This window comes from Danio rerio, chromosome 12 (assembly GCF_049306965.1).
Source record: "Danio rerio strain Tuebingen ecotype United States chromosome 12, GRCz12tu, whole genome shotgun sequence".
NCBI classification, from domain to species: domain Eukaryota; kingdom Metazoa; phylum Chordata; class Actinopteri; order Cypriniformes; family Danionidae; genus Danio; species Danio rerio.
The window spans coordinates 8,035,704-8,055,901 of NC_133187.1; the positions used below are offsets into that span (position 1 = coordinate 8,035,704).

The following is a 20,198-nucleotide window of genomic DNA, read 5'->3' on the forward strand; positions in this document are numbered from 1 at the left end:
CTAGGAATGCCTCCAGATCCAGGAGGTGGTGGAAGTGTCTGGGAATAGGAAAGTCTGAGTTTTTCTCCTGAGACTGTGGCCCCCACGACCCAGCCCAAGAAAAAAAATGAATGAATAAATGGATCCTCATCTCAGTTGTCTCCAACACTATGTTACACATAAGAACCCAGGCAAGATTTTGAATATTTTTGCCCATTTTTTTGTCCACACTAGTATCACCAAATAGGCAGGCATTTCAACCCAAATTGCATTTTTGGAAAGAAAAGTTTGCTGAAACAAACATACAAAAAAATGTAGTCTATTTTATTTGCGTATCAATAAACTATTCATCTAAGATCTATTTTGATCTATTATAATGGTGTATAAATGTGAAGTTCTCATAAATACCCTAAACACTGATCATCATCATTATCAGAAAAGCTCTTTCAGAAAAGAGACGCAAGCATATCTTCCAAGCGTTATTTCTGATTCACCAGCCCCATCAAAACATCTCTGTGAAAACGGATGTGTCTGCGCATTTAACGCTTGTCATAATCCTGATGATGCTTTAGCTTTGGTCTAAAGGGACCGAAAAATCTGCCATTTTTACAGAATGATCCATCACCTCGGGGACCAGTACAGTGGAAATAATCTTCAGGAGCCTTTCAAGTTACGCATCATTAAGGCATTTGCTTAATTACTGCTGCTTAAGATCCTTCGGTTTTTTGACAGCTTTGAGAAAATGTGACTTGGTGCATTAAACTCGAGAGTCGACAGGCTGCATTTGATGCTGTTATTAGAGTTTCTGCTGGCAGGAGGTCAGAATGTCCTACTTCGTCTCAGGAGGACAGCTGAGCCCCTCAAACAGTTTGAACAACAACATAACCTACAAGGTCAAAAAAGTAATAAAATAAAGTTCCAGCTGCCATGTAAAATGATGAGCTTTAAAACCGAGTGAAAGTACGGTTGCGCAGGGCATTGCTAGGTGCTTTTTGATAGGTGCAGGGCATTGCTAGGTGCTTTTTGATAGGTACAGGGCATTGCTAGAGTGTTTTTGTACAGTGCTTTGCAGTTCATTTCCAGATTAAGCTAATTGGAAATACGTGCCTACGCCTACATTTTTGTCAAACATGAAATCGGTTGCTCTGGCTACATTTCATTGAATGTTTAATGACAAATCCTCTAGAGCAGTGGTCACCAAACTTGTTCCTGGAGGGCCGGTGTCCTGGAGATTTTAGCTTCAACCCTAATCAAACACACCTGAACAAGCTAATCAAGCTCTTACTTGGTATACTTAAAACATCCAGGCAGGTGTGTTGAGGCAAGTTAAATATAAACCCTGCAGGGACACTAGCCCTCCAGGACCAGGATTGGTGACCCCTGCTCTAGAGGGTGTTTTTCCCATTTTTTTTTTAAACGTTAAGCCTGGTCACACTGCAATTTTTAATAACACTTGCATCATGTTCACGTGAACGCGTAAGGGGATGGGTTAAGGGGTAGAATTGGGATTGGGCCTAGTACTGTCTGAGGTATCTGGGGTGGCTTACGCCCCTCCAACAGTCAGTTTTGACAACAAATAGTAATAGTGAGATGGAGGTGTCTGTTAAGTTGTCATGACTCTCCCCAAACCCTTTTTCAGATCTTTCTGAATTAAATGCCTACTTCACTACATCCATTCTGCTTGCAGTAAAGCCATTTTTTCAAGCCACGACCACTGTTTTCTCATTTAATATTCCCTTTCTGTAGGAACTGCATCATACGTAGAGAAAAAAAAACAGTTGCATCTTCCAGTTCATGTGGACTTTAACACAATGTCTAAATCAGAGATGCCCAAACTAGGGCCCAAAGTTGGCCCATGGTAACCTTTGATTTAGCCCACCATCCCTCTGAGAAGAGAGGTAGAATGATGGGGATGGTTTAGAGACTGTCAATTCTATTCTATTCTATTCTATTCTATTCTATTCTATTCTATTCTATTCTATTCTATTCTATTCTATTCTATTCTATTCTATTCTAATGTTTCAATTAAATGAAATAAATGTTTTCAAAGTACATACTGTCACCCGACAGCAGTGGCCAGTAGAGGGCACTTGGGTGCCACCCTTCCAGAGTGACAAAATAAAATCAATAATTATTATGCTGCATTATAGGTTAACTTTTAGAGGATATGTCTGATTAAAAAAAATATCTGTGCAAAAAATTTGCTGTCTATAAATGTTTCATATGGTTGTCTTCATGTCTAATATTCAGCTCTGTGGTAATATAGAAATCATATTGAAGGTAGGTCTATGCAGCAGTTTAGCCAATAGCTGTGGACACTTCAAAATAAGGATAAATAAGTAGGAATCCAATGCATGATTTTTTTCAAGTTTATTTTTCTTTTGCATTTCACATTTCTGGCGAGTACATGCATTTTTCCAACATTGAATATTTGTTTATTAAAAATAGTTGACAACACTAAAATAGCATTATTTATGCAGTGTCAATACATCTAAATGCCACTACAGGTTACTTTGTAGATACATTACTTGATTTGACTGTTAACAACCATATCATGGCTTATTATGTTAATATTAATATTATTTGAAAATGTTATTATGAAAGATGACATTCGTTAAATATAGGGAAAAATGGCCTTTATGCAAAACATTCCTTAGAAATAAATCACAAGACTGTTCAGTATTAAATAACAAAATAATATAAGCAATTTCCCAAAGAAAGAATTTATTCACATAATTTACAGTATGTGTAAATATTGAATAATAGTATATTCTTATTGATATCAAAACTGTTTTTAGGATTATTTAATTAAAGTTTTAACTAAATAGGCTTTCTTTCTAACCAATCCATACTTGAAACAATTCTGCCTACATCTATGTGGACACCTTTTCATTGCAAAGTACATTGTACTTTTTCTTGTTTTGAGTATGCTGTTGTGTTTTGCACTGTTGTGTATTTGCACTCTGTATTTTGTACAGTCTGGAGCCAGCACCTAAGCTTTTCACTCATCATTGCACACATGCTGCTGATAATGTGACAATAAAAGTGATTTGATTTGAAATATATGGGCGAAGCAGTGGCGCAGTAGGTAGTGCTGTCGCCTCACTGCAAGAAGGTCGCTGGTTCGAGCCTCGGCTCAGTTGGCGTTTCTGTGTGGAGTTTGCATGTTCTCCCTGCATTCGCGTGGGTTTCCTCCGGGTGCTCCGGTTTCCCCCACAGTCCAAAGACATGTGATACAGGTGAAATAGGTAGGCTAAAATTGTCCGTAGTGTATGAATGTGTGTGTGGATGTTTCCCAGAGATGGGTTGGGCTGGAAGGGCATCTGCTGCGTAAAAACTTGCTGGATAAGTTGGTGCATAAGTTGGTTTTATATATATATATATATATATATACATATATATATATATATATATATATATATATATATATATATATATATATATATATATATATATATATATAAAATGCGTGTGTGATTTCTTTAATATATATTAAATCAAATCTTTAATTTGTATTTTCTATTAGATTCGCTTCAGGTGATTGGCTGGGCCATTCTACAGCTTGATTTTCTTTCTCTGAAAGCATTTGAGAGTTTTCTTGGCTGTGTTTTGGATCGTCTTGCTGAAATGTCCACCCTGGTGGCTTTTAATCCTCCTAATGTAGATGTTGGACTGAAGCAGCTAATATTCATTTACAATGACGAAGAGCACAGGGTTGCTGAAGAACTACTGAGTGATTTCAGCTGCTGTCTGAGCTTTCACTGCCTTTCTACACCTCCCTTTCTTTATGTGTTCAATACTTTTTTTCGTCATTTCATTTTATTATGCATAATTTCATTTTTAAGCTCAAATGATAATTCGTTTTCTTAGCATGTATGGATATCCTTGGTTGCTACCAACATCCAGTGAAAATTACAAGTCAACAGCACCTTTATAAATATTATTAAAATAAAAATATTAAATATTAAACTTAAAGAAATAACTATAATTCTAAACAGGGATTCTGAGTTTTATTGGTATTTTTTTCCACTGGAATTTAATACTCGATGAGAGCCTTGAGCTGTGAACAAGAAACCTATAAGCAACTACACATTTCTCCAGGGTTCTTGTTCAGAGTGCCAAGGTTTGCGTTTTAGCAGCCGATTTTTCCTTGACTATGCTGCGTCATCCACTGCACAATTAGCACTTTGATTTCTCTATCTCAGTTTCCGTGTCAGCGCTCATGTCAACGCTTCCTTGACTGAAATGAACAATGTGTCATTGAATTTGCACTGTAAGAGATCTCTGAGCCTTTCGCTCCCCTCCGACTCAACACATTAAAGAATGAAATGCTGCTCTCTATTTATAGTCTCGAGACCAAGAACTTATGAAACTTTAATGATCTGCCTCAGAAACAAGAGTGGTCCAGTATTACCCGCACCCTGGAGATATTAAACTCCATCGCCCTTGCATCTTAAGTGGGAATTCAAAAGACGAGAGGTTATATAAACACGGACAGCCACTGGGTTGTTGGGAAGAGCGCAGTGTGTGATTTATTAAAGCGAGCTGGTGGCCGGAGCTGGAAAACATCACCCTCTTCATAAACTACAGGATATTATGGTGAATTCCCAGAGCTGCTGTTTGGTATTCATGACACAAAACTTATCAATAGCCAAGCTCAGATAGTGTGTTATGTTCTCTCAAAGCAGTTCATTATAGACCATTACATTGTGGTCATGTCATTGGCCCATGAACATTTCCTGCCTGTTATCAAACTATTTAATAAGAGGCAATTCAATTATAACTTCATGTTAAACAGCTATCATACCATTATTTATAAATATATGGCCCTTTTGGATTCTCGGAACCCACAGGAATTAAAAATATAAAACAGAAAATATGTTAGGACCAATGTTTTAGTTTACATCCCTCAAAATGGTCAATACACTGAAAAAAGCCTAATTGGACCAACTTAAATAAATTCGTTCAACTTCTTACACCTAAAAGAATAAAGATTTTCCAACATATTTATTTCTGAAAACTGTAATAAATTAAGTGGAAATTAATTAGTTTGTTTACAGTCATGAAATTTAATCATGTTCGCATACACTAATTTTCCTTTTTTGTGTGTGTTCCCCATCATAACTTTTAACCTGCTGATAGAAATGAAGAGCAGGAGGTATCAGGAACGAAAGTGAAGAGCTGGGGGGAAGGGGTGTTATATTGCAGGCGAACTGTATTTTTTCGCTGGTGTTTTGTTTTTCTGAACGCTACCTTAAATGTACAAATAGCTAAAACTCGCTCATTCAGAATTTAATCATAAGGTAAACACAAAACAATCTATAGCTCCTTCACAGGATACGACACTTGAAAGCACTTGCTCCAGTGGATTTATGCGGCTCTCACCCCTGCCCACACTCATCAGCGTTTCCATGCTGACCAATCACAGAGCTTGCGCTACACGTTGCTGCGAGGTGTAGTTAAATTTTTTGAAAGGTGCACAACGGCCACGACAAAGGGTATGTGACCAAGCGAAGGCTGCGCTGGACCATGTAGGCACACTGGATGCAGAAATATAAATCAGCCTTAAAAGTAACTCCTGGGGCCCCTAAGTGTGGGCCCTTAGAATCGTCCTAACTCCACCCCCTTCCCCCTAGCGATGCCCCTGCTTTAAAAGGAGCCGAAATAACACAATTGTTGAGATTTTTTGCCACATCTTAATTGTTTTATGTTCAATCCACGTAAATTTGTTAAGTTAACTTAATCGATCGTTGTTGAGACAACATGAATGAATTGTATGAAACCCTGCATTTTTCACAGTGCATTTTGTTTTTTGTGTTCAATCTGCAATTAACCCTTTTTACAAGACAGTGATGAGATGTTTAAGGGTCATCAGCATCTTAATTCCTTGAAAGTTTTTAATAGCTTGATTTTTAAATTAATTATGTACATTTATTAAGCTACTTTTTTTTGCTTGTTCAAACTACTTAATTAAAATGAGTTGAAATAACACAATTATTGATATTTTTGGTGGGACAACTGAAATGTTTTATATTCAATCCAGCTAAATTTGTTAACTTTATCGATTAGTGTTGGGACAACAAGAATGGGTGAGACTTTATTTTGATGGTCCTTATTGCACATTTTGTTGACTAAACATTGCATTGCAGCTACATTGCCAATTACTTCTCACTTGAGTATTAGACTGTCTGCTTAATAACTGTTAATACTACTCCTTCAACAGACATTTAATTGACTAACTTACGTTGCAAGTACATGTCAACTAACACTAACCCCAACCCTAACAGTCTACTTATAATCTATTGAGAATTAGTTGGCATGTAGATGCAATGTAGCTTAAATTCAACAAAATGCGTTAAAGGGACCATCAAAATAAAGTGATATCCATTAATGAACTGTGTAGAAGCCAGCATATTTTTACAGTGTAAAACTATACTTTGTATTATATAATTATTGCATCAAAATAAAAAATAATAAAATTGCCATTTATGCAAGGTGTTTCAAATGCAACTATGGGCGAGACGGTTATTTGATGTAGTTCTCTCTTCTGGCTGCCGTTATCTGTCTTACACTTTTTTTTTAAGTTGTGATGACATCATGGAGTTTTTTTTTTATTTTTATTATTATTTCAGCAAATAGGAATACAAAACAATTATTTGTGGTACTCTCCCATTCACTGTGCTCTAAGTTTACTCAACTTTTTTGATTTCCGCTGCTGAGAAACACGTACATGTTAAAAGGGCCTATTGACATTATTCTGCAAAGCTGAAGTGTGCTAGTTTTGTGATTGTTTTAGAACTTCCGATTCAGCTGCCTACAGGAGAAATAACTAGGAATAATAAACAGTAAAAAAACGGTCAAATACTTGCCCTACAAACAAGTGTGCCCATGACTATACATAAAAAAGTTGAATAATATAATAAGAAAATGCCAGTTTCCAACATCAAGCAGCAGAACAAGCTGTTTCTAACATCAATAAATCAAATGAAAGTGAATAAGAAAGGAAGTGTCGAGCTAAAAAGATTCCATTGGAATACGCAAGCTCATGCATCAAGAATAGGGTGAATAGAGAATGGGAATGAGCATTCTGGGAACTTAGTACACAGAAACCTGGAATCCATTGATCTCTATTGATTTACTATATCATATATACATTCATCAGCAATAAACTGTAAGCCCCCACACCACAAGAAGATCATATGTGGAACGGTTTTCTCTAGTTCCTATTTATTACTGAAGATTATACATATCATTGAATGCATATTTTTAGCTTTTCAGACACATAAAAAGCATTAAGGTATCTACAAATTAGTTCATTTTATTCCGAGTGTGTGTAAGATGTTTTTCAAAAGATATTATTATAAAACAGTCTGCTTTTTCTGTTTAGCTGTGGTTTACATTGTGCACTCATGAGCATATCCAAAAACATGTTGAAACCCAACTCGCTGTGATGTTTATTTCCATTCTCTATATGTTTTGTGCAAACACATTCTCACCCCTGAAAGTCAACAAGATTTTATTTACACAACACTACGAGTCAGTAACCCAGCTTCTAGCCCTAATCCTAACCATTTGTCAATAAAAAACACAGGATAGAGCTAACAGGCACTAGTACAGTTGTAATTTATTTAAAAATATATATGAATATTTGAAGTCTACCATGAAAGAACACTTATAATTTGAGAGGAGTAGATGTGATATTATGATATTGGTACGAAAACGGAAAATGTATGTTACGTCAGTTTTGATTGTCAAATGCTATTGGCTTACTGTGTGTCTTGTGAGCAATAGTGTCAAGTCAATGTGCAGGAGTGTCTTTTTGAGCTGAATATCGGTTTTCAACCAGATTTGAAGTGGTTAAAACCTCACAAACCACTCGGTTCTTCGCATAATGGCATTGTTGGGCTTTGGAGGACTTGGAATGCAACACGACTTGTTTTTTTCTGGTCAGTTTTTGGTAATAAATACATGTGAAATACATCTACCTTTATTTAACTGCTGCTCATTTTATGGTGTTGAGAAGTGGATAGGTTAAGGGTAGGTGCAGGGTTAGGTGCTACGTTTATGTGTGTTTATGACGAGTCAGGAAATACGAAAATTAGGCTACTGGCTATTTTAATATGCCTACAATCGTTTGAAGTCATGTTGAGGAACATGAAAAAATTCCCATTGAAATGCATTAGTTAATGTAGTTAATGTTGGGGAATATTGTGTGTGCTTTGCAATACGTGTGTTTATGATGAGTTGGAAGATACAAAAAATAGACTACTGGTTATTGGAATCTGGCTAAAATAGTTTAAAAGTCATGTTGAGGTACACCAAAAATGCTTATTAAAATACATTCGTTAAAGGTGCAGTATGTAGGTATGACATCCAGTGGTTGAACTAGGTATTGCACTCCTGATTCAAAACACACGCAAGAGCAGGTTGTCAGATTAATTAACCAACAAAGTCTGATTTAAGTAGTATTCTTAATAAAAGCAACAGCACAGAATAGAAGGAATGTTCTCCATATTAAAGAGAGTTTTTGTTCTAATCTACACCTGAAATTTATATATTAGAAGCTTCTAGCTCTGAGAGTGCAAGTACACCTCATGTGCTTTATTCAGTGTTATATGCTAATAATTTATTGCCATACTACTGAAAGCAGCAGCAGATAGTTCATCTCAGATGTTCAAACAGATTTCAAACCGTTTGAAATTGAACTTATGAACTGGGTCTCAGTGCAAACCAACACATATCAGTGATTCAGCATGTATATTTAATAATGTTAAATAATATGTATTAATAATAACAATATGTAATAATGTTAAATATATATTATTAGATTATAAACCTGTCGGTAGATTATAAACCTGTCTGTGCTTCTGAATAGCTGTATTTAAATTCATGTCGTGCTTCGTCTGGTGCAAACATCCAAAATGCTTATCACTGCAAATCTCATCACGTAGCGGGCTTTTAGGACAAGCGGTTACAACATAAACTGCTCACCCAATGTTTACATTCATAATATCTGTTATTTGCTAACTAATAACCACCTCATGTGGAACTCAGACTCTGGGTTTCATTTCAGAGTCTGCTACTGTCCACAGGAGGTCGCATTTCGGTCACTTTTAGGCTTTGAGAGGCACCCTGATTGAATGGAACATGTGTTGAAATATAATTGGCTGAAACTGGCATTGGGCGGGTTAAATGACTGAAACAAAGACAACCGTTCCAGCACGCAACTTACATTCTCAAAGCAGAATATCTGATTTTAGCACTGAGTTTTAGATAAACAGGAATGTTCACTTGGCATGTTTCTTTAATATCTGCAAACATGTGGTATTTTTATGCTTTAGAAGAGTCAAATACGTGCATACGGCACCTTTAATGTTCATGTAGATGAATATTATGAACATGAATTGATACATTAAATTTCGTGACTATATAATAAACTGCCGTGAGACTGGGTTTTGTGTTATCTTGTGGTCATCTAATAATCATTAGTCTTTAAGTCAATCAATCTTTATTTTGGACATTTTATACCTCTAAATCCCAAACTCATCATACTTTACTATCCATATGTACGGTATTTATGAGAGGATGCCATTGATGCAGTTTAACTTTGGCTTCGGATTTGAGCCACAAGTGTTTGATGAAAGGCTCTATTCCTGCATCATGTTTCCCGTTTATTATTCATTAGGATGAATGCAACAAAGCACTCGCTCTCTGTCCTGGTGCTCAGAGCGGTGGAGGGTCTTTTTCGGCTCAATGAGGGTGTTGTGGGGCTCATGGAGTGGCCCAGCAGAGAATGCTGAAGATGAAGATGCCCATTGTCTGCGCTCTCAGGCGTTCACTCAGTCTATTGTTGTCTCGTCATGTGAGGATGCCAGCGGATGTCGTCATTGTGTAGCCTTATTTTCTGAGGGATAGTTTGTTTCTATCTTTCTATCTATCTTTCTATCTATCTTTCTATCTATCTATCTATCTATCTATCTATCTATCTATCTATCTATCTATCTATCTAGTTGGCATACTATCCATCCATCCATACAGTCTCTATCCATCCATCCATTGCCTGTCTGTCATGTATGCATCTTTATCAATCCATTGTCTGTCTCTGTTCATCCATTCATCCATCCATGCATCCATTAACAGTCTGTCCATCAATCCATCAATCCATCTATCATCTGTTTTGTCTTCCCATCCATCCATCAATCCATCTGTTCATCCATTCACATGTCTATCTATCTATTCATCGGTTGTCTGTTTGTCTATTTGTCCATCTATCCATTTGTTCATCCATCCATCTATCCATTCATCCATCTGTCTGTCCATTCATCCATCCATCCATCCATCCATCCATTTTCTGTCCATCAATCTGTCCATTTATTCATCCAATCCATCCATCCATTCAATCATCTGTTTTGTCCATTCATCTGTCCGTTCATCCACCCATACATCGTCCATACATTGTCTGTCAATTCATTCATCCATCTCACAATCCATCTGTTCATCCATTCACATGTCCATTCATCCATTAACTGTCTGTTTGTTTTTATTCATCCATCCATTTACCTATCCATTAATTTATTGTCTATCCATCCATCCATCATCTGTTTTGTCCGTCCATTTGTCTGTTCATTCATCCATCCATTGTTTGTCTGTCAATCTATTTATCAATCTATCTGTTCATCCATTTACATGTCCATCTATCCATCTATCCATCCATCGGTTGTCTATTTGACTATTTTCCATCCATCCATTCATCCATCCATCCATCTGTCCATCCATCCATTGTGTCTGTTTGTTCATTCATCCATCCATCCATCCATCTGTTTGTCCATCCATCCATTGTGTCTGTTTGTTTGTTCATCCATCTATTTTCTGTCCATCAATCTATCTATTAATCCATCCAATCCATTCATCCATTCCTACAATCATCTGTTTTGTCCATCCATCTGTCTGTTCATCCATCAATACATCATCCATCCATCCATCATCTGTCTGTCAATTCATCCAGCCATTTATTTATCTATTCGTTGCCTGTCTGTCCATCAATTCATGCGCTCATCCATTCACCGGTCCATTAATCCATCCATCCATTCATCATCTATCTGCCTCTCCATCCATCTATCCATTCATCCATCCGCCTGTCTATCTATCTATCCATTTATCTGCCTCTCCATCCATCCATCTATCCATCTGTCTGTTTGTCTGTCTATGTCTCTCCATCCATCCATCCATCCATCCATCCATCCATCTACAAGGCAAGCCTAAATAGCATTCAAACTAGTGTAAACTTCCAACAACCCTGTCTTTTTGTCCAAAAAAAAAAGCAAAAAACAACTCTACTTGACAAACTTTCTTCTCCAGTTATAATTGGAGGTGTCAGAAGGTTTAAAATATTCATGGAGCATCAGTCACCTACTGCGAGAATGTGCCTGTCACATTTTTACAGAACAGACGGATTCCTCCTTCCCGCTGCCGCAACTCGAAATAATCCTTAATACATCCGTTATATGAATGATGTCACCCTTTGGAAATATGACAGACAGTGCGGACACCAGAGACAAGTGGGGGAGGGTGGGATGCAGAACTTCACAGGATGTTTTGCCCTTAATGAAAGCTGTCGACCAGACTAGCAAACAGATACAACAGATACAACTCACTCTCTCTCTCTCTCGCTCGACTCTGAAATTTCAGTCCAGCACTGACCCCCAGTCAGTCACTGATGACATAATCCGGCTCCTCCCACGGGAGTGTGCTAGGCTTGTAAAACAAACACTAAAGCTGCTCTAAGCCAATAGCGTAGGAGACTGCGCTGGAGACAGGTCAGTACACTTGGGCTGGACAGAAGACCATGTCCACTAGCTTTAGCCACTGCGTTATCCAAAAACCTACAGCCCCTGCCTGAAGGAGTCAATGAGAGGACGGCGTTCGTCCGGCTGGTAGGTTTGACGCTTTTTGTCCTCTGCATATAATCTCCTGCAGGCTTAGGCTTTTACATCACCAGTTGTTTTTGTGACAAAGATTACCTGGAACTGGATGCAAATGAAGAGAGTATCTGTGCTCATTAGTGAAACAGATGCTGTGACCTTGTGACTGATAGATAATGAGTCTACATTAATAAAGTAAAGAAAAAAAAATGCTTTCATGCTTCATCCTCGCTTAGTGAATTTCCAGAAATGTCCTTAATGAGTTCTTTGTGTTAGCGATTTAATTACTGAAGGTGTCTGATGGTGGCAGTTTATTCAAGAGCCTTATTAAAGGGATAGTTCACTCAGAAATGTAAGTTCTGTCATAATTTACTCATCCTTCACATGTTCCAAACCTGTTTTACTTTCTTTCTTGTGTTGAACACAAGGGACGATATTCTGAAGAAAGCTGGAAATCTGTAATCATTAGCTATGTCTCCATCCACCCATTTTATGAGTAGTTTGGATTTGCACATAAAAAATGGATGTTGGAAACTTTAAGATGTGAATACGTTTTTAAAATGCTCATAAAAAAACATGCATAACTGAGTAGGATAAACTGTTTATTTGGTAATAAAGTTTGCACATAAACAGGAAACACTTTTACCGAACAAATTCCAGTATGTGCATTAAAAAATGTGATTTTGTTATAAGAGATCATGTGATTATAAAAATGTGTGTGAATGGACAGATTGTTGTTTAGAAATCCTAGCTGAGCTTTAATTGAATTCTTGGTAGCAGCAGGACCTGATGAGAGCACTTCAGTTTTATTTTCATTTAGTTGCAGGGAGTTATTGGTCATCCAGGTCTTAGGCCCAATCCTACTGTAATTCTGTTTTTGTATCCCTACCCCTTCTCCTTGGACCTTAAAACCGAGTGTGAAGGGGAAGGGCATCAAAATTTACCCCTAAAAATTGGGATAGCACTACAGCACCTGCACACATCATCATATGTCATCGCGATCTCATGCTTTATATGAGGTCAGATGATTGCAACTGCTGTAGTTATTCCAGTTGTGTTATTTTTTGGTGTTTATCTTCAGGAAATCACTGAAGGCATATATTATGTTAGCACAACGATATAATGTGGCAATAAGATCGTAACGGTACTGTGCATTTAACACAGTGGCCTTATTCATCTACGTAAACACACCAAAAACAACATTAATACTATAGCAGACACTGTAAAAAAGGTTATTCCCAGCCATTAGACTTTTCTGATAGGTTATTCGAGTGTCAGAGTGTGAGATTGTTGTGGGACTGCTATACAGATGTCAATATTATGGGTTATAGATAGCGAAATTTAGCGGTTTTTATTTTAGCGTTTATTTTAAAAAGCATGATGGTAAAACACGAACGCAGTTATAAATATATATTAAAACATGTGCTTGCTTGTTGTAAGAATTCATAATAATGACAAAAAAATACAAATTTGCAGTGATCCTGCCGTTGAGGCTGGTGTATTCTGGGAAACTTTCTTAACCCTTGGTTTCCAGTGTGGGCTGGAAAAAATTTCGTCAGAAGGGGTATTTACCCCTTCCCCTTAGCCCTACGCCTTAAAGCTAAAGAGAATTGGGACACCCCTTCCCCTTCACAGGAACACGCAAAATGAGGAATAAAGGGTAGAATTGGGATTGGGCCTTAATGTCGGTTAGGCATAAGAAAAGGTGTTCTAATGATAAATCTATTCCTAGTTTAGTTCATCGACATAGCAGCGGTAGTATATGTTATGTTTGCATAGTATTAAGCTTAAAGGAAGCATATAGAGAGAAAAAAAATAGAGGGCCAAGAATGGATCCTTGTGGAACACCACAGTGAATGAGTTTAGGTGGTAAAGTAAAAGATCCGATATTTACAGAAAAAGATCTCCCCTTTAGATATGAGGAGAACCCCTGCCAGGCAAGGCCCTGAACCCCAACAACACACTTAAGTCGTTCTAATAAAATGTCGTAATTTACGTTATCAAAATCAGCACTTAAGTCTAACATTATCAAAATCGTAGATGACCCAGAATCCACGGAGTGTAAAATGTCATGTGTGACTTTCAGTAGCGCAGACTCAGTACTGTGTTTTGCTCTAAAACCAGATTGAAACGGGTCTAAAATCTTAAAAATACGTAAATAAAACTGTGAAAGTATTTTCTCTAAAACTTTTCAGATAAATGAGAGTTTAGAAATGGGCCTGTAGTGGTCAGGCAGAGCAGGATCAAGATGAGGCCTCTTTAATAGGGGCTGTACGACAGCATGTTTAAAAACATCTGGAAAACCCCTGTTTATAATTGAGCTGTTTTTTACAGCTAAGAGGAAAGGTTGTATCTAAAACCTCTCTAAAAAGACAACAAGGCAATACATCTAAAGGACAAAGGGTAAGTTTCATCTGAGAAATTATTTTAAGCAGCTGAGAAGAAGATACCGGCTGAGGTGTGATTTAATATTTTGTATTTTCTGAGCAAAATATTTAGAGAAATGTATGCATGTCTCCAGATTGACAACAGGAACTGAGCAAACCATTGGGTTAAGAGCTGAATTTATTGTTTTAAAAAGGACTTTTGGCTTACTTGCATTTTTAGCAATCAAGTTTGAAAAATATTTCAATTGAGCCTCACTGACCGAGTCTTGATATTTAAGCAATCTTTTCAAATCTGATAGGAAAGCCCATCCTTTTTCAACTGCGCTCAACTACTCAATACTCAACTACTTTTTCTGCTTGTCCAAACTACTAATTTAAAAAGAGTTGAAACAACACAATTCTAACATTCTCTTATTTGTTTCATGTTAAATCCACTTAAATTAGTAAATTAAGTAAACTAAGCAATTTGTGTCAGGACAAAATGAAGGAATTGTGTAGAAGCCTGCATTTTTTACTGTGAGGAGAGCATTTTTCTCATTAATATATGTTTGCTAAGGATTTATGTACTCAGATAAGCTTCTTAATGTCTAACAGAGTAGTAAGTAACATTACAACTGAGTAACCAAACTAACTCTAATCATGGATGATGATTTCAGTAGTAGAAGATTTACCTCTTCATCTCAGCCCGTTAAAAAGTCCTTACAAGGAGATAAGACAAAATTAGAAGGATTTTGCATTCCTAGTGTACAGTCAGTGTGTGTGTGTGTGTGTGTGTACTTGATGATGATTCTGGTTGACATATTATTAGTGCTGCTTGAGTTGTGTTCACTAATGCAGGCCTATGTGCTGTTATATATGCTGGAAACGTATACAGTGCCGGTCACATGCATACACACACTTGACTGAGTTTGATTCCTACAAGCTTAAAACATTTTTTTGGTGTAACAGTTTAAGCTTGAATGTTTTGTAAACAAATTTGTGGTTAAAAAAATATGTAAAAAATTATTATTATTAATATTATTATTATGAGTAGTAATAGTCCTTGTATTGTAGTTTTCACATATTATATTATATTATATTATATTATATTATATTATATTATATTATATTATACTTGTTGTCTCATAATCATGTAAATAATCTGGAGAATAAGCAGATGGAAAATAAACGATATAATTCTTATTTAATTCTATGCTGTCATTGTAAAATGTATTATTATTATTATTATTATTATTATTATTATTATTATTATTGTTGGTAGTGGTCATTATATTGATGTTTTCAATACTTAATACTACGTTAAATACTACCACTAATAATAATAATAATACTATTTTATTATATATTGTATATAAACAGTTGGATAATAAAATTATAATTTATATTAAACATTACACTAGCATTTTAAAATGTTATATTATTATTACGATTAGTAGTATTGTTAGTAGTAGTTGTAGTAAGCGTTATTATTATTATTATTATTATTATTATTATTATTATTATTATTAGCAGAAATAGAAGCCATTATATTAATGGTTTTTAATACTTAATACCACTACTACTACTAATACTAGTCATAATAATAATAATATTAATAGTAATAATATTAATAGTAAATATATATATATATATATATATATATATATATATATATATATATATATATATATATATATATATATATATATAATAACAACGTAATTTACATTTATTATTACAATAACATTCTAAAATTGTATATTATTATTATTAGCTTATTGTAACCTATTAAAACAAGTTAATCATGTTCTAACTTAATTTTATGTTACGCAAGCTGTTTTAAGTGAGTTTAACACAATATAAGTTCAATGGACTCACAAGGTTAATTAATTTGAATTAGCTTGAAAATTAAAGGCAACCAGGATTTTTTTACTCTGTAGTTATAATAGAAGTTATACTACTAGAAGAGGTATAGTACAGGATAGTATTTAATACTATTTAAAATTGGTTTTAGATATGAATAGATAATAAATATAAAATGTATAATGAAAAATGTTATTAACATGGCAATGGATATACTACTACTACTAATAATAATAATAATAATAAGTATTATTATTAATATAAATGATTAAATGAAAATTTATTATCATGCATTCCTAGTATTAATTATATAGTTTTATGAATAATACATTGATGAATATTGATATATATGCATTATATATTTAATATATAGATAAACTTTATAATAATGAATCATAACAATTTGTGTTCAAGCTTTTGACAATAATTTTGTGCCATCTGTGTGTTTTTGGTGGGTTCAGTAAGATGTGTTGTATTCAGGCTGTTTTGTCCATTAAGCCTCGGATTACTCACTTTTCCCCCACTGAGAATCTAAATTGTGAGCAGTTTGCCATTATGATCCTCTTAAAGCTTTTTAGGTGCATTTTGAGTTGCCACACACTGTCCTTGTCCATTTTATATCTAACAATCATGCTGGGCATTTTCATAATCTCATAATATCGCATCAGTCAGTGGTATTATTTGTAGCTGCTGGCTAATATGGTCTCTTAATAAATTCACAATCTGCACAAAAGCTTTTTTATTAATGGCGCAAAATAACAGGTCATGCTTAGTCTTAATAAATATGTTACCATCATAATAATGCAAATATACTGCAATTTATAAAGTGTAAACAGAAATTACTCTCATATGTCATAATTGTTTGTATCCCTGTAACAGTAATAATAAAAGTAACTCTGAAAAAGGTAAAACTGGCAAATTAATTAAAAATGGATGGTTAATTGTTATTGTTTGTAGAAAAAGTCAAGCTGTTTGTTGAAGAATACTTCCAATATGTGAAAATGCAACATATATAGGAATATAACCTTTTAAAACACAACCAAAATGACTCAATAACATGAAGTAGAGTTATTAAAAGTATTATGTTTAGATATGTGCTGAAAAAATCTTCTCTCCGTTAAACAGAAATTGGGGGTGAAAATAAACAGGAGGGCTAATAATTCTGACTTCAACTGTATATTTTAATTGACAAATTGCTGAAGTCAAAGTTTTAAAATAACTAAAGCAATTATATAAAGAGGACAAATCTGACGTTTATTAATAATAACTACGCATTAAATCTTCACCTACACACTGGAAGCTGCACAATAGCACCTAACAACACTGAACATTCCTCATTATATTGTCTCAGACCCTCCACGTTTTTTGCCTGTTCCTTTTATATCTGTGAGTAACAAAGCGCTGTTGAAGTAAGTCTCTGCTGAGATAATACTGCAGTGTCAGAGCGCTCCTCCCCAACGTAGGCCATCTCTTGTTATCCTGCGTCTGTTCTGAGACGCACAGTGCAGTGAAGAGATAAAGCACAAATGGGGAGCTTGTCTATGAATCATTCATCTTTAACGCTGCATGTGAAGACGTTTCTCTTCTGCTGCGCTTTAAACTGGCTGTGTTTTAGCTGACTGGGCAGGTATGTGTGTGGACACTCATTTACTTTAAAGTTCATTCATTCATGTCTTCCTGTGGAGCTGGACTCAATAGACAGGCCAACTTTTGCTCAAAACAATATTGCTGCCTGTTTAAACTAATTTAAAATGAGCTGAAATGACAGTTCTTGGATTATTTTGTGAGAGATCAATCTTTTTTTTTGTTCAACCAACTTAAAATTGTAAAAACATCAAGTTAACTTAATTTATTTGCATTGGGATGGCATGAGATTGTGTGTTTGTGTTAGGATAAAGAGAGCTGAGGGTTGGTGTTTGAATACGACAAATGTGGAGCAGTCCAGAAATTGACAGGCAAAGTTTTTTTTTTCGCAATAGTCAGAAAATTCTGTCATTATTTTAATATATTTTACTTGTTCCAAATCTGTTTAACGTTCTTTGTTCTGTTGAACACCAAAGAAGATATTTTGAAAAATGTTGAAAACCGGTAACCATTGACTTTAACAATTGAAGTTAATGGTTACAAGACGGACACTTTTTTACTTTAGAGTTCATTCATTCATGTCTTCCCGTGGAGCTTGACTCCATGGACAGGCCAACTTTGCTCAAAACAATATTGCTGCTTGTTGAAACTAATTTAAAATGAGCTGAAAGGACACAATTCTTGAGTTATTTTAGGATAGCATAATAGTTTAATACAACAAATGTGGAGTAGTACAGAAATTGACAGGCAAAGTTTTTTTCTTGAATTATTTTGGTAAAGAAAAATCATTTTTTTGTTCAACCAACTTAAAATTGTAAAAACATCAAGTAAACTTGTTTATTTGCAGTGGGATGACGAGATTGTGTGAAACCCTGCATTTTTTACAGTGTTTATTTGTACCAGGATAAAGAGAGCTGAGGGTTGGTGTTTGAATACGACTAATGTGGAGTAGTCCAGAAACTGACAGGCAAATTAATCTACACAGCAAATAATCTAAAAATTATGTGATTATTTAGTTATATTTCACTTATTCCAAAACTTTTTCACGTTCTTTGTTCTGTTGAACACAAAGGAGGATATTTTGCAAGATGTTGGAAACCGGTAAGCATCGACTTTACCCATTTAAGTTAATGGTTACAAAATTTCAGCTTTCTTCCAAATATCTTGTTTTATGCTAAACAGAGGCGACACGTTGGCTCAGTGGTTTGTGGTTGCTAACCACTGAGCCACCGTGCTTCCCTTTATTACTATTATTATGATTATTTTAATGTACTGTAACTTAGTTTTTAGTAATTAACATCAGTGTAAGGTCTGTTACTAAAATCTGTTATTCAATTTGTGATCAAAAGTCAGTTTGTAGTTTCTAGAAAACAAATAATTATGTAAAAAAAATAATAATAATAAATAATTTTTTTTAAATGTTGGAAAAGTGGTAACCTGCAATTGTTAAGTAATTTTGACCTGGTTTAATCCTCTGTTTTATTTTATTTTGTAATAAATATTTTAGCTTGATTTGCTACCGACTTCATACTTAACAGGGAATTTGAAAGGCACCATTTTCATGTAAAAAACAGCAAATATCCTTTTAGCCGTTCATTTACACAATTTAAATCTATTTTGCTTGTTTTTTAAGAGTACAATAGATATTTTTGTTGTTGAGAGTGACAGGGTTGACCTTGGCTGAATACTATCAACATTGAGAAGAAAATATTTTGTATAGCAAGACCAGCCTGATCTCACGAGAAAACGTAAGTATTTTACGTTTTGCCAGTTTAGTGGCTAATTCGTACGAATTCGTACGAGTTCAGTCGTACGAAATGGTACGATTTTAAAAAGGAGGCGTGGCACCTGACCCCACCCCTAACCCCAACCGTCATTGGGGGATGAGCAAATCGTACTAAATTGTACGAATTAGATTGTACGAATTCATACGAATTAGCCACTAAATGAAAAAGTTACAAATTGCCGTGAGATTGTGTTGAGCAAGACTGCATGCAAAGTGTGGGACACATTTATCATTTATCTAATTAAAAAAAAATGATTTTTAATTCAATGAAATAATTGCTTTGTATATTTGTATATCTCTAATGGTTTTAAATGTGTCATGCAACACTAAATTGTGGGACTCAAAGTATTTATTTGATATTTCATTCAATGTTCTGATTCAAAAATGTTCTGTGCCAATCGATTAAACAAATGTATTATGATAAAATATGTTGTACAGTTTAATTGTCAGTTTCAGGTTTAAACAACTAAAAATCACTAAATTTAGAGGGGAATCTCTCAAGACTCATTTTAATCGATGCTTACAATACTTGTACTTTTGTTTTTTTGTAAAATACATTATCAACGAACTAACTAACAGACTAACTAACTAATGAACTAAATAACAAACTAACAAATTAAGTAACAAAGTAACTAACTAATGAACTAACGAACAAACTAACTTACAAACTAACTAGCGAACGAACAGTTCCACTGTTGT

The 20,198-nt window shown here is 35.0% G+C and overlaps 2 protein-coding genes across 10 annotated transcripts in view; one reads left to right on the forward strand and one right to left on the reverse strand.

Annotated features, from left to right (window-relative positions):
• Positions 1 to 20,198, reverse strand: part of si:ch73-51i5.2 — a 278,670-nt gene that overhangs the window by 174,529 nt on the left and 83,943 nt on the right. The window lies entirely within an intron of this gene.
• Positions 1 to 20,198, forward strand: part of phyhiplb (phytanoyl-CoA 2-hydroxylase interacting protein-like b) — a 68,840-nt gene that overhangs the window by 32,834 nt on the left and 15,808 nt on the right. Inside the window, 1 exon segment of one of the 5 annotated variants that reach the window (NM_001430909.1) lies at positions 11,782 to 11,912. The gene's annotated coding sequence lies outside the window, so the exon portion shown is untranslated. 5 annotated transcript variants of the gene reach the window in all.